The 21,330-nt window shown below is 52.3% G+C and overlaps 1 long non-coding RNA gene across 1 annotated transcript; it reads left to right on the top strand.

Moving 5' to 3' along the window:
* The first annotated feature begins 9,493 nt into the window (after window positions 1–9,493).
* LOC123987856 lies at window positions 9,494–19,556 on the top strand. The gene is made up of 3 exons (XR_006829497.1): window positions 9,494–11,905; window positions 18,863–19,291; window positions 19,372–19,556. It is a non-coding gene; the product is annotated as an uncharacterized LOC123987856 (long non-coding RNA).
* Window positions 19,557–21,330: the final 1,774 nt, after the last annotated feature.

Genomic DNA, 21,330 nt, shown 5'->3' on the forward strand with positions numbered 1-21,330 from the left:
AGGGGCGCGTCAATCGCGCAAATGGACGCGACGAAACAATCGGGGGGCTCGGCGCGGCGGTGTCGCGAGAACCATACGCCCCGCGTCGATATCCGGCTGTCGTTAAAATCAGCCGGGCAAACAGGAATTCGTCGAATTAATTGGACACGACGCTTCGACGTCCGGACGTCGATCGAACAAAGGATCGGCTCTCCAACGATCCGGTCTTTTTCTTTTCTCTTCTCTCGTTCTCTCGTTCTCTCGTTTGTTCCGAACGGGGGCATACGAAGAAACGTGTGTTCGATCGCTTCCGCGTTTGCCGCAAACAAACCGGCGACACCGTTAGAGAGAAACGATCCTAGATAAATTAGCCATCGAACGCGGGTCTTAACGACGCGTTAAGTGACGTTTAAAAACGACGTCGTCGACTCGGGGGCTTTACGCGTCCCCTTCGCGAAAGGGTGGCGCTCGGCTTTCCGTAGCTATTTTCGATCTCGCCGTGGGGGTAGAAACGAAAGGGTTGAACCTTCGAGCGTGGCAGTCGCTTTAAATGCATAAATAACGAGTGGCCTGTTAGCGGAATGCCATTGGCCGTGTTGCTTTATACAGTTTCCGTTTACCCCCGTCGCGGCAAGAAGAAGAAGAAAGGCTGTTAATTTTTTCCCCCGTTTCGAAGCGACCGAGCGGCGAAACGGTTAATTGATACGAATTGCTTGGCAAGGCCGTAAGTTTGCTCGTTAAGCACGGATTTCGCACCCATGTCGCACCCTTTCCAATTAAGTCGCGCCCGATGACGGTACACGAGCATCGAGTCGCGATATTCAGACGCCCGAGGAAAGCCGGGGCTTAAAGTTTTCGCGCCGTTCAGAAATCGGGAGATTACTTTCCAAGGGAATTTTTACGTTTCATCGGGAACCTCCATCGTACTCTTCGTTCACGCGAAAGAAAAAAGAAAAAGAAAGGTAAAAAGAATTGACGGTGGATCGTTAACCGGGATGGAAAAGTGGACGAAGATCGGGGGTAATTTGAACGTGTTCGAGAGAACGATCAGGTGGCATTTGGCGGTTTGCTGGCTCGTTTAGGCAGACAGAGAGACGGCAGTCGGTTGTCGGGAAGCTCGTTGCGGCGACGAACACGGCGTTGTGGCTCCCTCGAGCTCGCCAGTTCCCTCCCATCCTTTTCTCTTCCTCTATCCGTCCGTCTATCCGTTCGCGTTCGACGTTTGTGTGTTTCTCCCCCGTCCCTGTTGCACTCGAACCGGCTGTTCTCTGGCCCTCGCCTATCTGCGAAGAGTGAGAGATAGCGGCGAGGACGAGAGGAGCTTTCAGGGTGAACGCGTACAGTTGGTAACGGAGCGGGTTTGGAAGCGGGGGATCACGGGAGAGAGAGGAGAAGCCGCTAATGAGGCCGTGTGTAATTAGGGAGCTCTCGCGGCCTAATGAAGCGCTTACCTACCTTACCTACCAACCCCCTTCGTCTCCCCGATGCCTCGAGAGCCACCTACACACCTCGACACCGAGGCCAAGCCACGAGGAACACCGTGCCGTGCCGTGCCGTGCTGCTTGGCCACGACGACGTTACGGTTCTTCTTTCTCACCGTCCACCGAGAGAGACTGCGGCGGACCGGTCCAGGACGTCGATCGATCCTCTTCTCCGCTTCTCGCCACCTTCTATCCGATGATCACGCTCCGTGCCGAGACACGGACGCAGAGAGTGCCGTCGCAAGCACCGACGCCCCGGACCAGCTCCGAGAATCGGTTCGTTCGTGCTTCTACACCTCTTCCTCCTACGCGGCCCATTACGGGATTAAGCGGTCAGCGACGCGAGCGATAAATTTTCATCGAGATCGTCGAACGATTACTCTGCTCGCGTTTTCCCGGGCTTCGAACGCGAAACTTACGAATCACCGATCGAAGCTCGCGTTCTTCGTCTACGACGAGGAAGGTCCATTAGGAACGCTTTTAAGAGCGTGCTTCGGGATCACGGGCCCCGTCCACCGAACGACCGCGAACGATGCGTCCCTGGCCGTGAGGGAACGGGGGTCTAAGCGTGGGCCCCTTATCTCTCAATTCACTCAGCGAGAGCGAGCAAACGTTTCCTCGGTATCCTCTCGGCGTGAGGGAGAGAGAAATCGAGGCGGAGGGTTGAGAAGACACGGCTACCGGAATCACGACTTAGCCGTCTCCACTCTTCACGGATCGACCCGTTATCTCCCCGGCCATTTGCATATTAAACTAACTCACAACGCGCGGCATATTTCAGGGAGTGCAGCGTGCGCTCAATCGTGCCGGAGCCGGAGAGAGCATCACCGTGAAAGAGATAGATAGAGGAGCAGGCGAAACAAGCGGATGGCGTAGAAGGAGCGGGTGGCGAACGGCAGTGAAAGCGAGAGAGAAAGCCGAAGCGTTCGTTTCGCGTGCAGCAAAACGCTTTCTTTAACGGCCAACTTGTTTCCAATATGCATTGATAAACCTGTCCGCGCGCGAGCAACGCCACCCTGTTCCACCCTCTTTCCCTCCCCTCTCTCTCCCTTACACAACGATCGAAGATGCCTCGTTTCTTGATTGCCGACCGGATTACTTCTTCCTCCGGGCCACTCATGGATCATCGGCTCCTCCGAGGTATTCGCGGATAAATTGCAATCGCCGCTGCTGCAATTTTCTCCGCGTCCAAGCTCGATCGTTCTTCGTAGATATATTCGCGTGGCGCAAAAGAGACCACGATGGAAATTGAGCACCTTGGGAAATTGAACGAGCCAAAGTCCCGTGCTCGCGTCTTCGTCTCATCGTCGCTTAATCAAACAACCGAGCCGTTTGCATATTTTTCTTTTTCTCGAATTTTAATTGTCTCGACCGATCGACGCGTCGATCCGCCACCTTTAACGGCCGTTAAACTCAGCGGCCTTTGGTGTCCGCGACGCTGAATCGAAAAAATCGAGCTTCCTTCGACCTTCGTTCATCATCCGGGACGTTTATCCAGTGAAAAGATTATTCCGCGATGGTCGGGAACGGTACCGAGTGGTCTCCGCTGGAAAATACACGTCCACCGATCGGATCGTCGACATTACGCATTCCCGTAAACGGATCAGGATCGTTCATCGAATGTTTACTAGCCGGCCGGTTATTTACGAGGTGCCGGCAACCGACGGAAAGCCGTGCATCGTGGAATCCGACGCTTATGGGCAGAGGACGAATATATTACGGCACGACAGCAACCGATCGGCTTCTTCGATGCCAACTCCCGGTGGCTGCGATCGCGAGCCTCGCTCTCGCCGCTCTTAACCCTCGATAGCGCGATAAATTTCCATCCTATCCGTTCGTTTTTCCTTTCGTTCCTACCGTCGCGGCCAATTTGTACGGTATTCCGAAACCGCGCCGCGTCGATCCATCGATTTGTGAGAAACCGATTGCGATTCGTAATCGCGAATTGCGATGTCGAGTTGTGAATCAAGTTCCCTGAGGTAATTAATATCGAGCGATACCTAATAGAATACGAATTTGAAAAAGAAGAAAAATCGAACAACGAGCTTTACCGAGAAGAGAGGGTGCGAGGTGTCCGCTTGGCGTGTAACCGAATAGCGATGCTAATCTTGTCGCAGTCCGTGGATGCGTGGAATGAGCTAGTGGCCCGCGTGTCTGGCAACCATCCGAAGAGCAGTTCCAGTACAAGTTCGAGTTCCAGTTCCAGTTCCAGGGAGGACGGTGTGTGTCCCTTTCCACCGTTAATACCCTTTATCGCGAATTAAGATGTTGTCGGGGTGTGGTGGTTCGGCTTCCCCTTTCTCCGAACACGGCCACCGTCGTCTGCCTCTGCGTTTCTCTTTCTTCCGACACGAATCGAGGAACCGGGTTAATTATTACCGGGAACAGGCAATAAACATCGAAGGAATGCGATTCACCGGTACGATTTAACGAGGCCGAAACGCATCGCGATTACTCTTTCGAGCGTGTTGCGCGCTTCGAAACGGGGAAGCAGTTTAAACGCGATCGCGGTAGAAACCGAGGTTTTCCACCAGGGGGGTTGATCGGTTGGCGAACGGGGCGACGTAGGAAATCGGGGGTACGATTCACTCGCGAATCGTTCGAACGAACAGAGTTTCGGCAAACAGCTCGCAGCGTTTGCACGGTCAGGGCGGCTAAGTATATACAGGAGGATGGTATTAATGACGCACGCGCGTTAACGCTGGCACGCGTTCGCAATATTATTTATTATTTATGCTAAGTTATGCGGAGCCAGTGCATGGATACCATAGGCTGGCCAGCGGCCACGGTCTGCCGTACGTCTGTCGGTGGCCGTCATCGCTCGGCATATTTATATCAATTACCTGTTATTCCCGCGGCTCGGATTATTATGTAAATGATCGTGTTCTGTCGCGTCGAATCGGATGTCAGCGTAGCTGGGCCTATCGTTCGAACGACAGCTCTCGGTATTCCACCGTTCCGTTTCATCGTTAGAGAAATACCTGCTAGAATATTTATCCTTACCGGAAGATAAATCCGTTCGGATATCTCGTGGCCGAGTCGCATGAATTTTGCATCGCGTCTCGCAACTGTCACCGTTCTTATCGCTCTAACCCATCGCGCCTCTTTTAGCAAGTCTCGGACACGCGCGAGCAACGTATCCGCGAATCGGTTAAACTTATTCACCGGATATCCTCTGCTACGGTCAAACGGGTCGGCTAAATATACTCGCGCGTCTTTGTAACATCCACCGAATGATATTAACCCTTATCCGATGCCAGCTGATTCGTTCGAATTTTATTCGACGTTGACGAGAAACGTTTATTTATTTCCTGTACCTTACGAGAGAGAAGCTCGAGGAAATGGAGAAATCCGAGTTCGGAATCCCGCGGCGCATTTCGGTTTCGATGAAACGCCTAAACATCAATCGGTCTCGAAAACTGCTCGGTAATTCGAGTTTAGCGACGAACCGGTGAAAGTTTGGTCGCCCAGCGAGGGTAGAACGGACGCGGAGTATGTCGGGTCAATAGATGACCGGTGGTGGAGACGGTGGTAGAGATGGAGGTCGGTAGGTAGAGGGTACGGAGGGGGGATCAGTTCTCTCTTGGTGGGTAGAGGGTGATGCATCCGCTGAATATGTATGAGGCTCGCGACACCCCGTAGCACACCGAGAGACGACCCGAAGCACCGCTATCTGTGGGTGATAGTGGGTATGCTGTATGTCTCGTAGGGGTCTGCGGCCGAGTCGCGCGGTGGAGCACCGGGAGACGCTGGGCTTTCGAGGGGGTTAGAAGGGGCTTTCGGGGCTCGGCTGGCTGCTAGTTCTGTGGCTGCGAGAGCTTATATCGCAAGAACCAACCCCAATGGAAACTCGAGCCTCCGAGGAGCCTCACCCATCATGCACACTCTCTCGCTCTCTCTCTTTCTATCTTCCTCCACCTCCACCTTCTCCTCCTCGTTCCTGCTAACCTCCATCCAAAGGTTCCTCTTATACCCTTCGTATCTACTATATCGCGTCTTTGCCTCCTCCTACTTCATCTTGGCTAGCACTCAGCTCCAGAGGAACCGTCCCGCTATCTTCCGAGACAAAGTTACCTCGTAATTCCTTCGCGAACAGATGCCGATATACGCTAACACGCGTCCCTCGATCCACATCCACCCCCTTCGAACCTCTTCTTCTCGTCTCCCTTCGCGATTCGTCGAAAAGAAAATTCCACGAGCAAGAGGTGTTTTCGAGTAAACCATTTTCGAGTATCAAACAGGAAGTGGAAACGTCATTTCGACGAGGGGTTGATCCGTCGATGAGAACGGTACGATATATATGATCCACTAAATAGGGAGGACTGCGCGTGAACGACGAATCCCGCAAGACAGCATGAGATATTGCCGGATTAGGGTGCATTATAGTTTTAAGCTCGTCCCGTTAAAAGCCACCGGTTCTCAAGCGGAGAAACCGTCTTGTTATCAATTTCGCGTAAATTGGAAATGAAAGGATCGCGTAGCGAGCAAGGGGTTAATGTAGGTCAATAAAGCGACGGAATGGCAGGAGTCGGGGTTGTTCGCGATTCATGGCGAACAAAGTTCTTGCGGGACGCGTAACGGCACGCACGCTGCTCGTTCGAAGGATACGCTAAGGGTTGCAAGGCTTATCGAGATCGTCCTCTCGAAGGGTACAGACAATTCGCGCGGCAACCCTTTTATTCGAGGGCAAGTCGTGCGCGATGGAACGGCTCGTTGAGCGTCACTGTTTTCTCCAAGGGTCGGGCGTGAGGAAGGGTTGATCTAGGCAGAAACGGGGCGGGTGGTGCAGAGAGTTCGAGGAGAGACTGGCAACGAGGGAGAAAGGAAAGACCGTGGTGATAATAAAGCAGACCGGCCGCGCAATAAAATATATCCCGAAACGGAGGCGATGACTCGTTTAGACAGAGAAAGGGGGCGCGCTTCATTAGCGAGTCCAAGTTCATCGCTAACCCCTTAGGCTCGACCGTTCGCTCTTCTTCTAGCCGCAGCCCTTTTCGATTCATTCCACCGGGGCTACGCCAAAAATCCTCGGATAATTAACCGTTCCACGGGCATCCTCGCCTGGAATGCGACCGTTCAATGAGCCCGGAATGCCGAACAACTTCTTTCGCTAAGCTCCGGCCCTCTATTCACCACGCTGGTATGGGTTCGAATTGACCCTGTCTCGGCCACACGCGAACACCGCTAATGGCATTAACGTAAATTTCATATAATGAACATTTTCACTGTTTATTCTTCGGAAAAAAGGAACTCAGGAATCGCGTAACGCCGATTAGGATCGTAAAACGATCTACCAAAGAATGAAAAAGGAACGCGAAGATAGGGTCGTTAGAGAAAGCGATCAGCCGTTCCTCCGGAAGGTGCCGGCCAGGAAAAGACGTATCTCGTAAAATCGGCGAAAAGCTCCGGTCCGAGGGATGGTCCAGGGGAGGATGGGTTGGTTTGAACGACAAACGGGCCGGCAACGAGTACGGAGACAAAAACTGAGGGAACATAGCCCGAGAACGGTGGAAAGAAAAGTATAACGACCCACGGAAGGAGAAATAACGCGCGACTTTAGTACGTTCTAAAACTCCCATAAAGCCGGCGTACGTCAAACTTTTCAATTTTATGTTTCAACGTTTCGTCCCCTCCTCCGCCTCGTTGCGCCACTTAAGCTTTGTCTCCTTTATCGGTTACGGAATTGATCGAAAATTTGCGAACAAACGCAGAAAGACGTATAGGTATCATCAGACTTTCGAAGGTAAAATTAGAATTTCGACGTAGATATTTTGGAGGGCTCTTCCGAAAGGTTGAAGGCTATCGTATAACCACCCCGCTGTTTTCTTTCTCGCGGAAGAATTCCCGTGCGTGTAAAAACAAGCTGACAAAAGAGGGAACGCCTCCCTCGGATGCGCCCCCATTAGATGTTTATCGAGAGTGTGAAAGAAACACGATTAAACCTGCGAGGAAATCGGATGCCCGACCGTTCACACGTTTCGTTATTAAGAGAGCGTGTTGGTGCGATTGGAGCTGGTGCGAAAAGACGATCCACGGTTGTGTCGTGGCGTTGCATCACGGTGCCGCAGATAGGAATCTAAATAGAGATCCTCGGCCCTTTGAGCATATAATTTGGTTTTCGATGCGGGGACAGCTGTCGCTCGATCGAACTTCTGGCCGACCCGGACCGAAGGGTGTCGCGATCACGATCGTCACGAGCAGTCTTCCCGCGCTTTGATCGCAGATTACGTTCGTTAGGTCGCAAGGGCGGTCGAGGAAAGGAAAAAAGCTCGTTACAAACTAACGCGATAATCGAGGAAAAATCATGGCGGCGTTTTCTAAGCAATCGACGAGGAAGGGTCAAGGAGAAGAAGGTCGCGTTAACGCGCGAATAACCGCGGGGGTGGTTTGATTATAGACAGAGGGGGGTAAACGGGACGAGTACCTGCGAAGCGAATCGAACGCCAAGTGGCCCGGAGCATTTGATGTACTTAGGCAAATGTGGCACCCACTACGCGTCGAGCATCGACGCGAGAAGAAAGAAGAGAATAGGAAAGGGAAGACGGGGTGGCTGAGGCCAGAAGGCCGTGTGATGTATTTGTAAAAAGGTGTCGGCCTGGAACTAAGGAGGCCCGCTTGAACTGCGCCCCGAGGGAGCGTAACCGGCGCGCCGGCAGGGCAGGGAGGTGGTAGATAAAAGAGAATTGTATAAAATGGGGTGTACGGCCCCACGAGCTGCGACTAAGGGGGCTCGGCACGAAGGCGGGAGAGGTGTTCGATGCCCGTGGGGCACCCTGCGAGCCGCTAGAAACGCCATTTTGCAGCTCTCGGAGATCGTGAAATCGAGCAAAGAGCGAGTGAAAAGGTGAATTCGATTCGACGAAAGGAAGGAAGAGGAACGACGAGGACGAAGGGGACAGCAACGCGTCAGGCCGATCTGTCAAATTTCATTTCACGCTGGCGAGAACGGGCACGAGCAACTCGATGGGGCCGGATAAGGATCTGCCGACACCTACGTACTTTCGTACCCTGGCTTCGCCTCGACACCCCCTAATCTGTCACCGCGCACCCCATAGACGTCGAACGATCCTCGCCAAAAGAGACGTCAAAATATCGCGCTTGCACCGCTGCAACTCGCGACGAAACGCGTTTTGATCGCGAGGGAAAGACGTACGTATCGTAATTTCCGCTGGATTTTTCAACGTCTACGTTTCTAGAAACGCAACGAAAATGGAATTTTCATGCCGTTCCGTTGAGCACCAGCATTATTCTTGTTTCAACCGTGTCCGCTGTTCTTCTTTTCCTGCTTACACACGAGCGACGCGAAACGGGAAAAGAAGTTAGGAAATCTGGAAAGTGTATTTTTTAAGAGGAAGAGGAGAGGAGATTTTAGTCGAGCGTGTGTATCGATCGTGGAGGACCTTGATGCGCCGTATCGTACGGTCGGTCGGTCGGTCGGTCTCATGCTAGAAGCTTTGTCACTCGAAGCACGTACTCGGGGCAAGGACCGACGCCGCAAGCTCTCCGCCTCTCTCTTTCTCTCTCTCCTCTCCTGCTTGTGTCGCTCTCCTTCTTACTCGCTCTTATCGCCCTACCTTTCTAACAACGCGCCATTGTGTTCCGCCACGCTGGAAGCCTGTATATTCCTTGACGCTATGGATTTTCCGAAAGCGTTTCGCTGCTTCGCGAGTATGCCGCGCATCGTCTCGCCTCGCCTCTCCTGCCCTCGCGTCGCCGCGCCCTTTTTCCTTCTCGAACTTTGCGCGGAAAACGTGGCCGAAAGCTCGCGCTCGAGCGACATCTGTCACGAGGACGAGACGCGATCGCGCGATCCGTATCCGCGGAATCGCGTTGCGAAATCGACGAGTCAGCGAGGATGCGCTCGACGATGACGCCACGAGTAACCAAAATGAGTCGAGGATGACAGGACGGCTCGATTCGATTCGATCGTGCGAACGGAAGCCAATCGCGTGAGTCAGACGCGAGCGAATCCGCGGCACGTTGAACAATGCCTGACGACCGACCAAAACCGACAATCGAACACCGTTCTGTCACCGACGCCTCGTTCCTCTACCCAGTGTCCGTTAAATTCTTTCCTTCGCCTTCTTAAAAATAATTCTGCATCGCTTCTCGCGCGATGCATTTTTCAAATCGCAACATTGAGCAAAACATAGCTGGTCCCGCGAGACGCGGCGCGATACCGACCTCGTTACCGAGGGCCCGTCTTCGTCGCGAATTATAAAGTTCTTAGGGAGTTTGTCGGCTCGTTTTTTCGATCTACTCGAAGCCGAGGTGTTATTCGCGGGCTCGACGAGCCATTCCGAAGCAACCCGTTATTTAATCTTCGACCAGCTCGTTATCCGGCAATTATGAAGACTCGCTCGAATCGATGACGAGTTTTTAACCCGTCTACGATACGTTTTTTCCCATCTTCTTCCGGTCGACGGAGGAGGATAAAGAAAACGTGGTCGTTCGGAGACACCGTGTACGTTTGGAATGACGGCCTCGTCCAGATATGGTAGACCCTTCCTTCCTCTGCACGGTTCGCCCCCGAGTGGCGTAGATTTCAGATAGGTAGGGGTACGTAACGCGTACGTATACGCGGCTTCGGTGCGTAAGCTGGCCGAGTCGAGTCGATAGCGTCACCTTTCTGTTCCATTGAAATCCCCTTTAAAATTCGAAACACGAAAAACTCGAGAGCCCGTGCGCTCCATCCTGGTGGCCCGTCGAGGCCGCTCGGCTGCCTCGTCCCTGGCTTTCTCTCGCTCGTGTTTTCGCTTTCAAAACCGAGCCAATAGTCTATCGAGATATACACCGATGAAAAATCGCTCGGTAAGTTCTTTGAAATCTGAAATTTTAAAAACTGTCCGGAATTTCACGAACTTCCCTTCCCACGATTACGCGACGCATGGAATTCGCCGTGAATGGTAACGCGTCGAGGCGGCAGGAAATAATAAAGCGATATCCGGAATGGAGAAAAAAATTACCGGCGTATTAGCGGACGCCTGCGGGGGGTCTTTGATGGGCTAGCAAGAGAAAAGAAGAGGCGATATCTATAACCGTATAACGCCATACGTCGCCACCGGTTGTTGCTGCTGGTGTACGGAGCTAACTGTAGGTCCCTATTGGCCAATAACGCCCTTCTCCGTAACATAGTGGCACAATAACGTAGGTTCTTTATGCGAGTACAGGGCAAATAGATCACATTGCTGACTAATAAGCCCGCTGGTGCGACGCCGCTCTCCCTTCGACTTTCTCCTCCGTCTTTGCTAACGGTCTCTCTCTCCGGTCCGTCCCCATTCGGAACGGCCCGTTTCCCCGCATTTTCCCTGGTTTTCTTCCGAAAATTCCTACCTACCCCGTCTATCAATAGCGTTACGCGTAGCCTTTGCGCGCAGAGGGTGTCCGGCATTGTGATGCTAATGCGAAACGCAATCGATCCGGCTCTCGTTACGTCCTCGTAAGCCACGAGAAAAAGCCACGAGACCTCGTGAACTTTGACTTTTCTCTTTTTTCAGAAGAATCCATGGGAATCCACGAAAGGAGTTCGACGAAAGAGTAGCATCGCAAAGAGATTTTCTGGGGGGCGGTGGATGTTCGGGACGGATGGTCGGGTAACGGGTCAACGACAGAGACAGGAGCGATACGATCTCGGATGGGATCAGAGGGTAGGAATCGCAGAGACGGTGAAGGCAACCGTCAGTCTATATTAAATCGCAGAGCGAGGATAATACTTCGAAACTCGGAGACCGTCTCTCGATTACCGGTCTAATTATCTGGCAAGGCAGGATAGGGCAACCCCATCTTCCGGAGATGGAATTGCCAGTTCCCACCGTCCTTCCAGTTACCGACGTCGGGTCTACCCTACTACCGAGGTCATTGTTACGTCGTTACTACCCTTTAGTACGGTTCTCCAGCCAATTTCGGTCCGGCACGACAGCTACGATTTCCGCCACCCCTTCACGGCTGACCGAGTACGGATTTCCCCGCGAAATCGATCACCCCTTCCTTCCTCTCCTACCTTCTTTTCTCGAACGACCAAAGGGAGCCCCTTGGTCAGCGATTCGAATCTACAAACCGATTCGAATTCGATTCGAACCTAACCCCGAACTCGCGTTCCTCCTTTCCAACCTCGGACACGATGGAAACAGACGAAACAAGGGAATTTATCGCGGTAGGTGGCAGAGTTAAGCTAGACGACGACGACGAGGTCGGGCCTGCAATCAATACCGTTTCGGTATCACGTTGGAAACACTCTCTCCGAAACAGCCTACGTTTCGCTTCGGACGAGAGAACGAGAGAGGAGAGCAGAAGATGGTAAGGCGAAGGAGGCCGAGGAGACAAGGGAGAGAAGGGCATCGTATCGGATAGAAGAGAAACGCTGCCTTGGATGGACGAAGAAAGGGACGGAGGGGAGATGGAGACTTGGACCAGGTTTCGTGGTCCGCATACTGATAGGACTAGTGGTACGTAGGGAGCGAGAGCGTTAGCAAACGCCAAAACAGACTTGCTTCGACATTGGTAAAACTCCGAGTGGAAAACAACGACCCTCTAACCGTACGATTCGATGTAATTATTCAAGGGACTCGTGAAAAACAGGACAAAGATTATCGAAACGATTTTCGAAACGGTTTTCAAATGGAAAGGAGAGGCGAAAAGGGGCCAGGAGGTTTGTTGGGTGGCATTTGTACGAAGTAGGCACAGGTAGCCCGGAGCTATGGGGTGGAAAAGAGGTGGAGGAGGGTCAGGAGAGTGTCTCTTTCTCTTTCTCGTCTCTTTTCGTACGGCTAAGTGGGTACCCACTTCTGAATTGGCTCCCCTCGTTCCACTCGTTGGATCATCGTCGTTCGCCGAAAATTCGATCATTATGATTGCTTATGATGTAAATGATGCCCCGAGGCAGCAATTGTTTCCGTCAGAACGAACTCGTGGGGCTGCGGGTCTCGATGCTGCCGCCGCGTCGCGCATAGTTCGAAACCGATCGAGTTCGACAGGCTGGCCAAGGCAGGTGAAAGAAAACTTTTCTCGCGCGTTCATGAAAATCGTCGCGTGTAGGATTTTTCGTAAAGATCCCTCGTATCGGTGCTCGTTTATCGACGCACGGAAGTCGTCGAGGAGAATAGAACCACTCGCGGAGGGTTGAATCTCCTAATTTGCCCTCGGCTTCTTTACGACCGTAATTTTAAATTCCGGTGAAAAAGCGAACTATATTTAGGCGTTCAGCCTAAATAGCCCGGAAGGGGGATCGTTCCGCGTTAGCTGGAAGGTTCGGCTGGAAGAAGCCGCGAAATCGAGGCGAAAACACACGTGAAACGTTCGAGAGAGTCCGGCTTCGTGTAACGGAGATCTACGGGCTCCACCGCCTATTACGGTAATTTCACGGTACCACGTCTATTCCTGAGCTCCGGAGGAGCACGACTAATTTCATTAGGGATAAAGATCATCATTATTTCGCGACCGTCCCGAAAATTGGCTGGCGTGCCTCTCTTTTTCGCGATACGGCTCTCGAACGGTCGAGTTTCGAGCTTCCATCCACACAGCCCCGGGGGCCAGACCGGACCCATCAAACCGCCTTGTCTTTATTGTACCCCTGCAAACGAGTTTCGCTAACATTGTAGAAATTTTCGGCAGATCCGATCGATCCTTGATCACGGCGCGAGTATACAATTTATACAAAAGAACAGTCCGAAGCAAAGGAGACCGTAACACCCGGTGTCGTGTCGCGTCACGTCGGTGACACGTCGCGTCGCCTCGCGTCACCTCGCGTCACGTAACGTCGAGGGTCCGTCGAATGGATCGGCAGGAACGAATCTCGCATCCGGTGTACGCGTCGTACGATCGCGATAAATCGAGGCTCGATCGGTCGTCACGTAACTCACGTACCCGAGAGCAAGCTTGGCTAGTCGGCTTTTTCTTCGGCCGGCTAGCCTCCGGTGTCCGGCGCTCGAAGGAATCTTTGGCGAACGCATCGAAACGGTAGTCGCCGGGAAAGTAGACGCAACATTCTCTTGGATTTTTCTCGGCGAGCCGCGTTCCACGGACAGGAAACGAAATCCTGGACGTGGCGCGATGCCGCTGCACCGATAATTGACCGTTGGACGGAAACTTGCGCGGATTGCTGAAATTGTCAGACTAGCTGTCGCGCGGCACAGCTTCTCCTCGGAAAACTCTGTCGGACCGGACCGACAAGAAGACGCTCGGTACCTCGCCAGATTGAATTGCAAATTGAACGGCGAAACGAAAGCTTATTACCGAGTTGCCCGTAGACAGCCGCGAGTAGACCGACGCTGATTCCTACGGAAAATTAAGCGGATATTACACCTTTCGATTTCATTTATTCATTTTCTATATCGATTAACAAGACTGCGGTTACGTTGCAATTCGACGAAGAGGCGAATACGTTCGGCAGGTATTTCGTGGTTGGTAATCGTACCTTCCATTGGGCCAGTTATTATTTCTACGCTCGACGTGATTTATGCCTTTCCTCGGGACGAACGAAAAAAATCTTGCGCAACATCACGCGACGCCATAGCTAGCTGCCGGGAAAACGTTTGCGTCCTCGTGCAACGCGCCATTAAACGAACCGCCTGCTCGTAGACGCGAGCACGCGAAACAAGCGGAGAGAAACTGACAGCCCGTTCCAACGTTACCTATCGTTTATTACCTATAACGCTTATTACCTATCGCTCAAAAGAACCAGCTGCCTCTGTCGCCCCCGATCCCGGCCTAACCGACTAATTGTTCCCTCTAATTGACCAGGTTCTCAGGCTTGGACGCTACGCCGCCGCGTTCCTCATTCTCTTTCATTTTTTTTCCCCACCTTCGAACCGGCTGAAGAAAAGAATTCATCGCCGAGACTTTTCCTCCTGCCCGAAAACGAGACACTGCCGCTCGGAACGCGAACCACGAGACTCGTTTCCGGTGAAAATCGTAGGTGAAACGGAGCTGTCGGAATGATCGAAACCGTGAGAAAAGCTTGGCTCGTCGAGTTGAGACGTTTCATTCGATACAGAGACAATTTTCATCCGTAGGGAAACTTTTATTCGAGGAAATTTCAGGTACCTTTGTTCGTTAAAATTTGAGATAATTCTTCTTTCGAATGAAAATGTTTCGTCAATGAGAACTGAGACGTCAAGAGTTAAATCACGCGGGATAATGAAGGTGGAAAAGTGTCGTGTCGCGACGCAATTTCGCGGTTATTTTTCGCGTGTTTCGCAGCCCTTCCGCAAAAAGCGATGCACGAGCGGCAATTACACACGTAAAGCGAAATATTAACAGCCGTCCTGTTCGAGCCGCCCTCGCGGAACAATTAACCGGGACTCGAAACGAGATATCGTCGATTCGTTTTCGTTCGCGTGACAAAACTCTTACGTGACAATTGAACGAACGACTCGCGAATTCTTTACAAGTCGCGCTTCCGCCGCGTGTTTATCAGCCGAGAGCCATTGACGCGGTACAAGCGTGGCAAAAGTTTTCAGGAAACTCGCTGGGAACTCGCGGCACGCGTCTCGATACCGCGTACCGACAGCGGGAATCGGCTCGGTGTAAACTTTGTAAACGCGTTTACTCGGACAAAATTGTTCCCGGCACGAAAGCGATTCTCGTATCGCCTAGTATTGTTTCGTTCTCCAGCGAAACGGAATCGCTGAAAGGATGTAAAAGCGAGTCACGCGATAAAGCAAAACACCGTGGAGGACGCGTAACGACGATTTCGAGCTGCTCGACAGTGCGTGCTTTCACGCGACGATCCGACCGTTGCGATCGCGTTGCGGGCGACAGCTGCCGAATAAATGTTGAAAAAAAAGCGCTAGTCGAGCGAAATTTCGAGTGGCACCAGAGGGGTGCCCGTCCACCCCAGCGAGACACCCTTAGCCCGCGGGCCAAAAAGGCAGCGCCACAATATTTCCTCGGCTCGATAAGTCGATCGTCGGCGAAAAGAGAGAAGAAAGTTTTCGTTGGTGCGAAATCCGTGATAATTCCGGGTATTAACGGACGGAAGAGACACGGACGTCGAGCGTATTTCAAGCTTTCGTCGGTGTCGCGGGGCGGAAAAGGGGATGGGTCAGGTCGAACGGAAACAAGGCGCGAAGTTTATTCGCGTTTTGGCGGTGTTCCAAATTTTCGGGCGAAATAAAAACGGCGTAACACACGCTTCGTTACGTTCAGCTCGGTCGACGCGACGCGAGAAACGGCTCTGCCTTGTCGGGTTTAACGAAGTAACGCAGGCTAGACGTCCCCCGACGACGTGCCGCAGAAGGGTCGCCTCGTTGCACACCGCCAAGGGGCAAATTTTCGAGGGTGGTTTCGCGCGTCAATGCTTTATTAAGAAGCACTTGTTTAAAGGTAGCCCTCGTTTCGTTTCCGACAGCCAATTCGACCGCGACGTCTGTGTCACTCGGCTCAACAAATGGATGGAACGAATAAGCGTCGCCGCGAACGCGAAACCAGGGACCAGAGATCTGTTCACCCCACGGCGATCCGTCCTGTCGGCCGTAATTGAAGTTATTGCAATATTGTGTCCTGCCAACCCGCCTGTCCTTCCGCCCTTCTCTTACGTTTCACGAAACAACGAAAACTTCAACCCCTGTGTAATATTCCAACTAAGATCTCAGTTTCTCCTTATTTTCGTGGATCCTCTCGTTTGCGGCAACGCGCGACGCGACCACGCCTGCTTTAATCTACACCCCCGAAAGGATAATGGTTCCCAGGATATATACTCGCAGGGGTACGACACGGTAAACCGCGACGACTCGATTAGAAGCGCGAAGCGAAAGCAACGTTGAGGCTGGTTGTTCGATTATGGTTATAGGGGGTGGAAAAAAGAATTGTACGTTTCGAGTCGAGTGTGGCGCATGTTTTCACGGAGCGACATACGTTGGTGGACGATCGAAAAAAGGAATTCTTCGCCGTGCTATTTCTATCCCGTGGTGAGCAGGAAATTCAATTCGGACCGTGAATAACGACTAACAAACCGCAGTTATATCGTAAAAAGCAATGCACCGGGCTGAGAATTAATTCCGGCTAGCTCTCCACCCACCGAAGCCCTTTTTCCCTTTTGCTCTCTCTTTCTCTTTCGGTTCCAACTGGAACGGTCCCAAAATTCAATAAAGGCGAACGAGTACGAACGAGATCTCCCTCGGCTACGGTTGGCTTTCGTGCGGGGTAGCAGCTATACGGAGTTAGGTGAACCCCGGAGTCATCGTGCGAGAAAGGAAGGAGCCGGGGTGGCGAGAGGAGAGAGGGTGGAACGGTGCATACATTAGCGGGGACAGGGTGGAGATATTGTCTGAACAAAGGGATCGGCTCGTACCTATCGAAAAGGCGATTAAGCGAGGATAAAGTTATACCCTCCCCACCCATTCGGTTCGCGTTCCCCGCTAAGCCACCCTCTAGTGTCGCCCTGGGTGTCGTCGATCGGTTTTGCGTTAAAATCGCTTCCTGGCCGCACGTGTGCGTCTCTCGGCCGATCGATCTCCGCGCTTTTCGATTAGCCGAGGAAAACATTCGGTTACCGGGTCTCGGATCGTAAATTGGTTTGTTGCGTCCCGTCGTTCGAAGGAGGCGCGAAGGAAGAGAAGCACGTGGTCGGGATAGCACGTGGCGGGAGAGGTGAAAAATCGGCGCGGCAAAGAACGCGCAGCCGTTTTGTGGGCAGCGTTAAATGGCCCGTTGGAACGGGCGAACGCGAATGCTTTTCAAGCAGCCAACCACGGATGACGCGATAAAGCACGTCGACTAACGCGAGATACGACCAATTAGCCCGCGTGCCAAGTATGCGATTTAAGTCGGCTCTCGAGGTCCCGGCGGTGCCTGCCAACCGGTGCGATTCCAGCCGAAACGAAGCCCTTCTGTTGGCTTGCATATTGCGCGTTCCCGCGCTTAATCTATGGCCTCCCATTTCGTTTCGTTTCGTCTCGTTTTCTTTCTTTTCTTTTAATTCGCGAGAATAACTGCTCCTACCGCCGCCATTCAATCATCGGTTCTCTGCCTACAGGTGCCCCGCGAGTGCATTCCATCGACGATGGAATTTAGAAGCGCTACGAATTTTTAATGCCATCATAAATTACCACTGCAGCAATTAGTTTATTCTTTGAAACAAAGGACATGCATTGGATATTTTTAACAGCAATTGTTCCGATCTTCCACTTACCTCCAACGTAGTTGTTATCGAGCCTGGCGCAGCATCCTCAACGTCGACATCCGTTTTTCCTTTTATTTTCTTCGTTGTTTTCTTCCTATCCGAAACAGCCGTCTTTCTCCACCTCCCTCTTCCTCTTTCTCTGCCCTCCCCCCCTTCTTATCCGTTTCACCCCCACCCGTTCTCAGTTGATACTCCCTCCCCCTGGTGGGAAAGCCATCTCAGGGGGTCTGGCGGAGGTTCGAGGCAGGGGGAGGGCCGGCAGAGATCAGCGACCACGTGACCGACGTGACCGGAACCGCACGAAACGCGGAACCGCGTCCCCATCCTCGTCGCGTCGTCCTCCCGCAGCTCGCGGATCATGGTTGTCCAACACTCGTAATCTTTTCCCACATCCTCGTGGCCGTGTCTTCCTGCTCCCCCCGCTGGAAATCACGCACGCCCCCGCGACTCGATATTCTTTGATCCTCGACCGCGAGGAATTTCCTTCCATTTTCGCGATAGGGACCGGACCTTTCTCCGTTTCTCCGTTGAGAAGCGTGCTGTACTAGCGACTGCTATCTGCCGCGGAGCGAGTCGACCGCGGGACTTTGGTATACTGGGAGTATGGTAAGTAGCTACACCCCTGCCACCGCCGCCCCTCCCTCGTTGCCGCACGCCGTTCGTTCCCTCGAACGTCCCGAACCCGCGCCTCTCCCCTCCTCGCCGCGCCGTTCAACCAACCGATCCTATACCCCTCTGCCCTCCCCGGCGCCGAACCGACATCGCTACCGACACCGCCACCGCCTCCAACTCTACCGACACGTACCCCTCTCGCCGATGCGTTTACCTCGCGGCGCTCCAGGGACGTATCCGTCGACGATTTATTTCGCTCCTGCGTCCCTATCGGCCTCCTTACTGCCCGCGTGCTCCTGTTACACGCTCGCGATGTTCCATCAGTCGAAGTTTATTAGAGATCGAGGAATTGCGAGGAATACTTTTGCAGGAAATTACAATTGATATTTGAGAAATCATCGTACGCAAAGGAGCACGCACCTGAGAGATCGCCACGACTGTGGCACGTTGCGGCGAACGCACGACAGACAATGTTTGCATGCTAACGTGTCTATTATAATGGCGACATTTGTTCCTCTTCCTTTCTCTCTCGCGCATCTCGTAGCCCCTTCTCGTCGTTGCATTCCGTTTCACTTCGACGCGCGCATAAATTACCGCATTCAAATGCAAAAGCATGAACCAGACGGAGTTTTCCCCGCCGAACTGAACTTCCACTTCTTTCCTTTCACAGAAACGATCGTCCGCGGCGATGTTCTACTCTCCCGAATTCGGAGGACGAAGAGGGTTCGAGGACCTAGCTGAAGGAAGGAACCGGTAGAACGCGGAGCCGAGGACGAGGAGAGAGGGCGTTTATTAGCAATTGTAATGCAAGATCGCGGAATGCATGGGATCCCCGCGATGCCTCGATACAACAGTGCCGGTACGCGTGTTCCTGGTAACACGATTCTCGATCGCGTTCGCTATCTTCGCAAGGGCTTTGTCCCGCTCTGCTCGCCCCGTCAACTCCTAACATCGGGCATTCCTTCGAGCGAAGCCCAAACGATCTTCCAAGATACCGAAATACCGAGTAAATTTCCACCGCGATTACCTCGACAACATCCATTCCTAATCGCTCGATAAACTTCTTCCTCCGAACTGACAACTGATCTTATCCAGCCTTGTAAGTATAATCGAATTATGAAAATTATTTTATTGAATTGAAACGATGCTGATGGAGAACAGTGTTAACTGAAATTTTAGAAAATTACAGGGAGGTAGATAGTTTGGAAGATGGAAGGTGTTCAGCATCAGGTATCGATTTGTTTAATGGCGGTGTTGGTCGTTTACGGTACGTGGGAACTGATTTGCCGAATGCATGTGCGACACCATGCATGTTCCATGATGCTGCATGCAACTGCATCGCGAACAACGTTGTAGCGCGTTGTAAACCGGGATCGAGCGCACTTATCGCTGAAAGACGAGGCCTGGCAATAAAGAGTGACCGTATAAATATAGAACGCTTCCGTATAGAATCCATTCCGAGTAAGTTATCCAGGCAATAAATATTTCATTTTAATTTGACATCAAAGAAACGAGCTTCCGCGAACGTTGTTGCCTAAAATAGTTAGGTACATCCGGTTCCGCAGTAAAAGGGTTGACGCGTCACGACACCCCTTCGATCGTAAAGACCACCCTCTGACAAAATCGCTTCTAAATTACACGCGTTCTACTAGCGCTTGTAAGTTACGAAAGAAACTTTCGATCTAAGCGCAGGAAAATCTGTCGGTACCCAAAGTAGGTGACAGGAAGTCGAGGGAAAAGGCGGGAAAAAGTAACGGCGAGGATAGTGGAAGGTTGTTTGAACCGTTTATGTTAATCAGCCGTGACGTCATAGCGGCAATATCAACCCCAACTTTGTCCAGGAGCAGCCGAAACGTGCGCGCAGGGTGTATCACGCTCCTCCCTCAACCACCCTCCCTCTCCGTGTTAGCCCTAGCGCGCACCCTTTGTCGACGTTAACCCAAAGTGAATGGACCTATAGTGCGCGGGTTACAGGGACGGTTTTAACTTCGGGGTGACTTACCCCGAGCGTTATCTATTTTGACAGCGCGGTACGACCGCGGTCTGTCGGGGGTTGATGCACGCCGGTGTGTCGGTAATTGCGTTTTAACCGTGCCCCGTATCGTCGCGATAAAGGGGGGTTGAAAAAAAGAATACTCGAAGACGCGAGATTTTTTTATCCTCTCGAGACAGGCGGATGCGCAACATCCCTTTCCCATCGATATAGAATCATCAATCAGGTCGTTAGTTACGCGTCTACACGGTAGTTTGTTTTATTCCGACGGCATACGAAATCCGTTAATTTTCAACAAATTGGAAGCATAATAGTGGAACAGGCATTTATTTACAGCGAAGCCACGGCACCGGCAACACGGCTGTGCAGGAATCATGGCCGGAACGTATGCAATATGGCATTCAATTTGCGACGGATTCGCTGTCTGGCAACGCAAACAACCGCTATTGGGTTCCATTTAATGAACCAAGCCAGAACCTTCGGAAGCATTTTTGCGTTCTGGGCTCGGCTTAAATTGCGCCTACCCCTCGCTCCTCCTCGATCCACCACCGTTACCGTTTTGCTCGTTTTTTCTATTTGCTTCCTGCGACTTACGCCTCGATGATTCTCCTCGATGCAGAGCCCGGTCGACGCGTTCCTCGTATGGAGGTAACCTATTTGGTTCAGCCATGTTTCTCTCCCGATAAATACGGCTAGACGTTTAAAATAGTAATTTGAAACGTTTCAGAAGATCTCTATACTCTTCGTCGAGAGTAGAGAGTAGGTTATCGCGATGGATTACGATGGAGGTAAATTTTTGTAATTCTCCGTCTCTGTCCGCGTGTCGGATGTTGGTCTCTGGTCGAACGATACAGGCAGTCGATCGACGGAGAGTCGCTCGTTAAAAATATGAAGGCTTAGGAGAGCAATCCTCTTAAAAAGTTCCTCGGGTCGTGGAAGGATAACGCGAGGATGGAGCGAGAGGGAAAACGGGACACCGGTATCGGCGCCGTATCGTTCGAGCTCGCAAGTGTCCGGTAAGCTAAGCGGATCCCACCGTAATCCGGATTACGTATTTGCCCGGTTCTCTGCCCGCTGCCATCTCGATCTCGTGCCAGTCGTAGCTAAAGACGTATTTGCCTTCTGGCAACGCGCCGCCGTCTGTT

Source organism: Osmia bicornis, chromosome 6 (genome assembly GCF_907164935.1).
Source record: "Osmia bicornis bicornis chromosome 6, iOsmBic2.1, whole genome shotgun sequence".
In the NCBI taxonomy this organism is placed as follows: domain Eukaryota; kingdom Metazoa; phylum Arthropoda; class Insecta; order Hymenoptera; family Megachilidae; genus Osmia; species Osmia bicornis.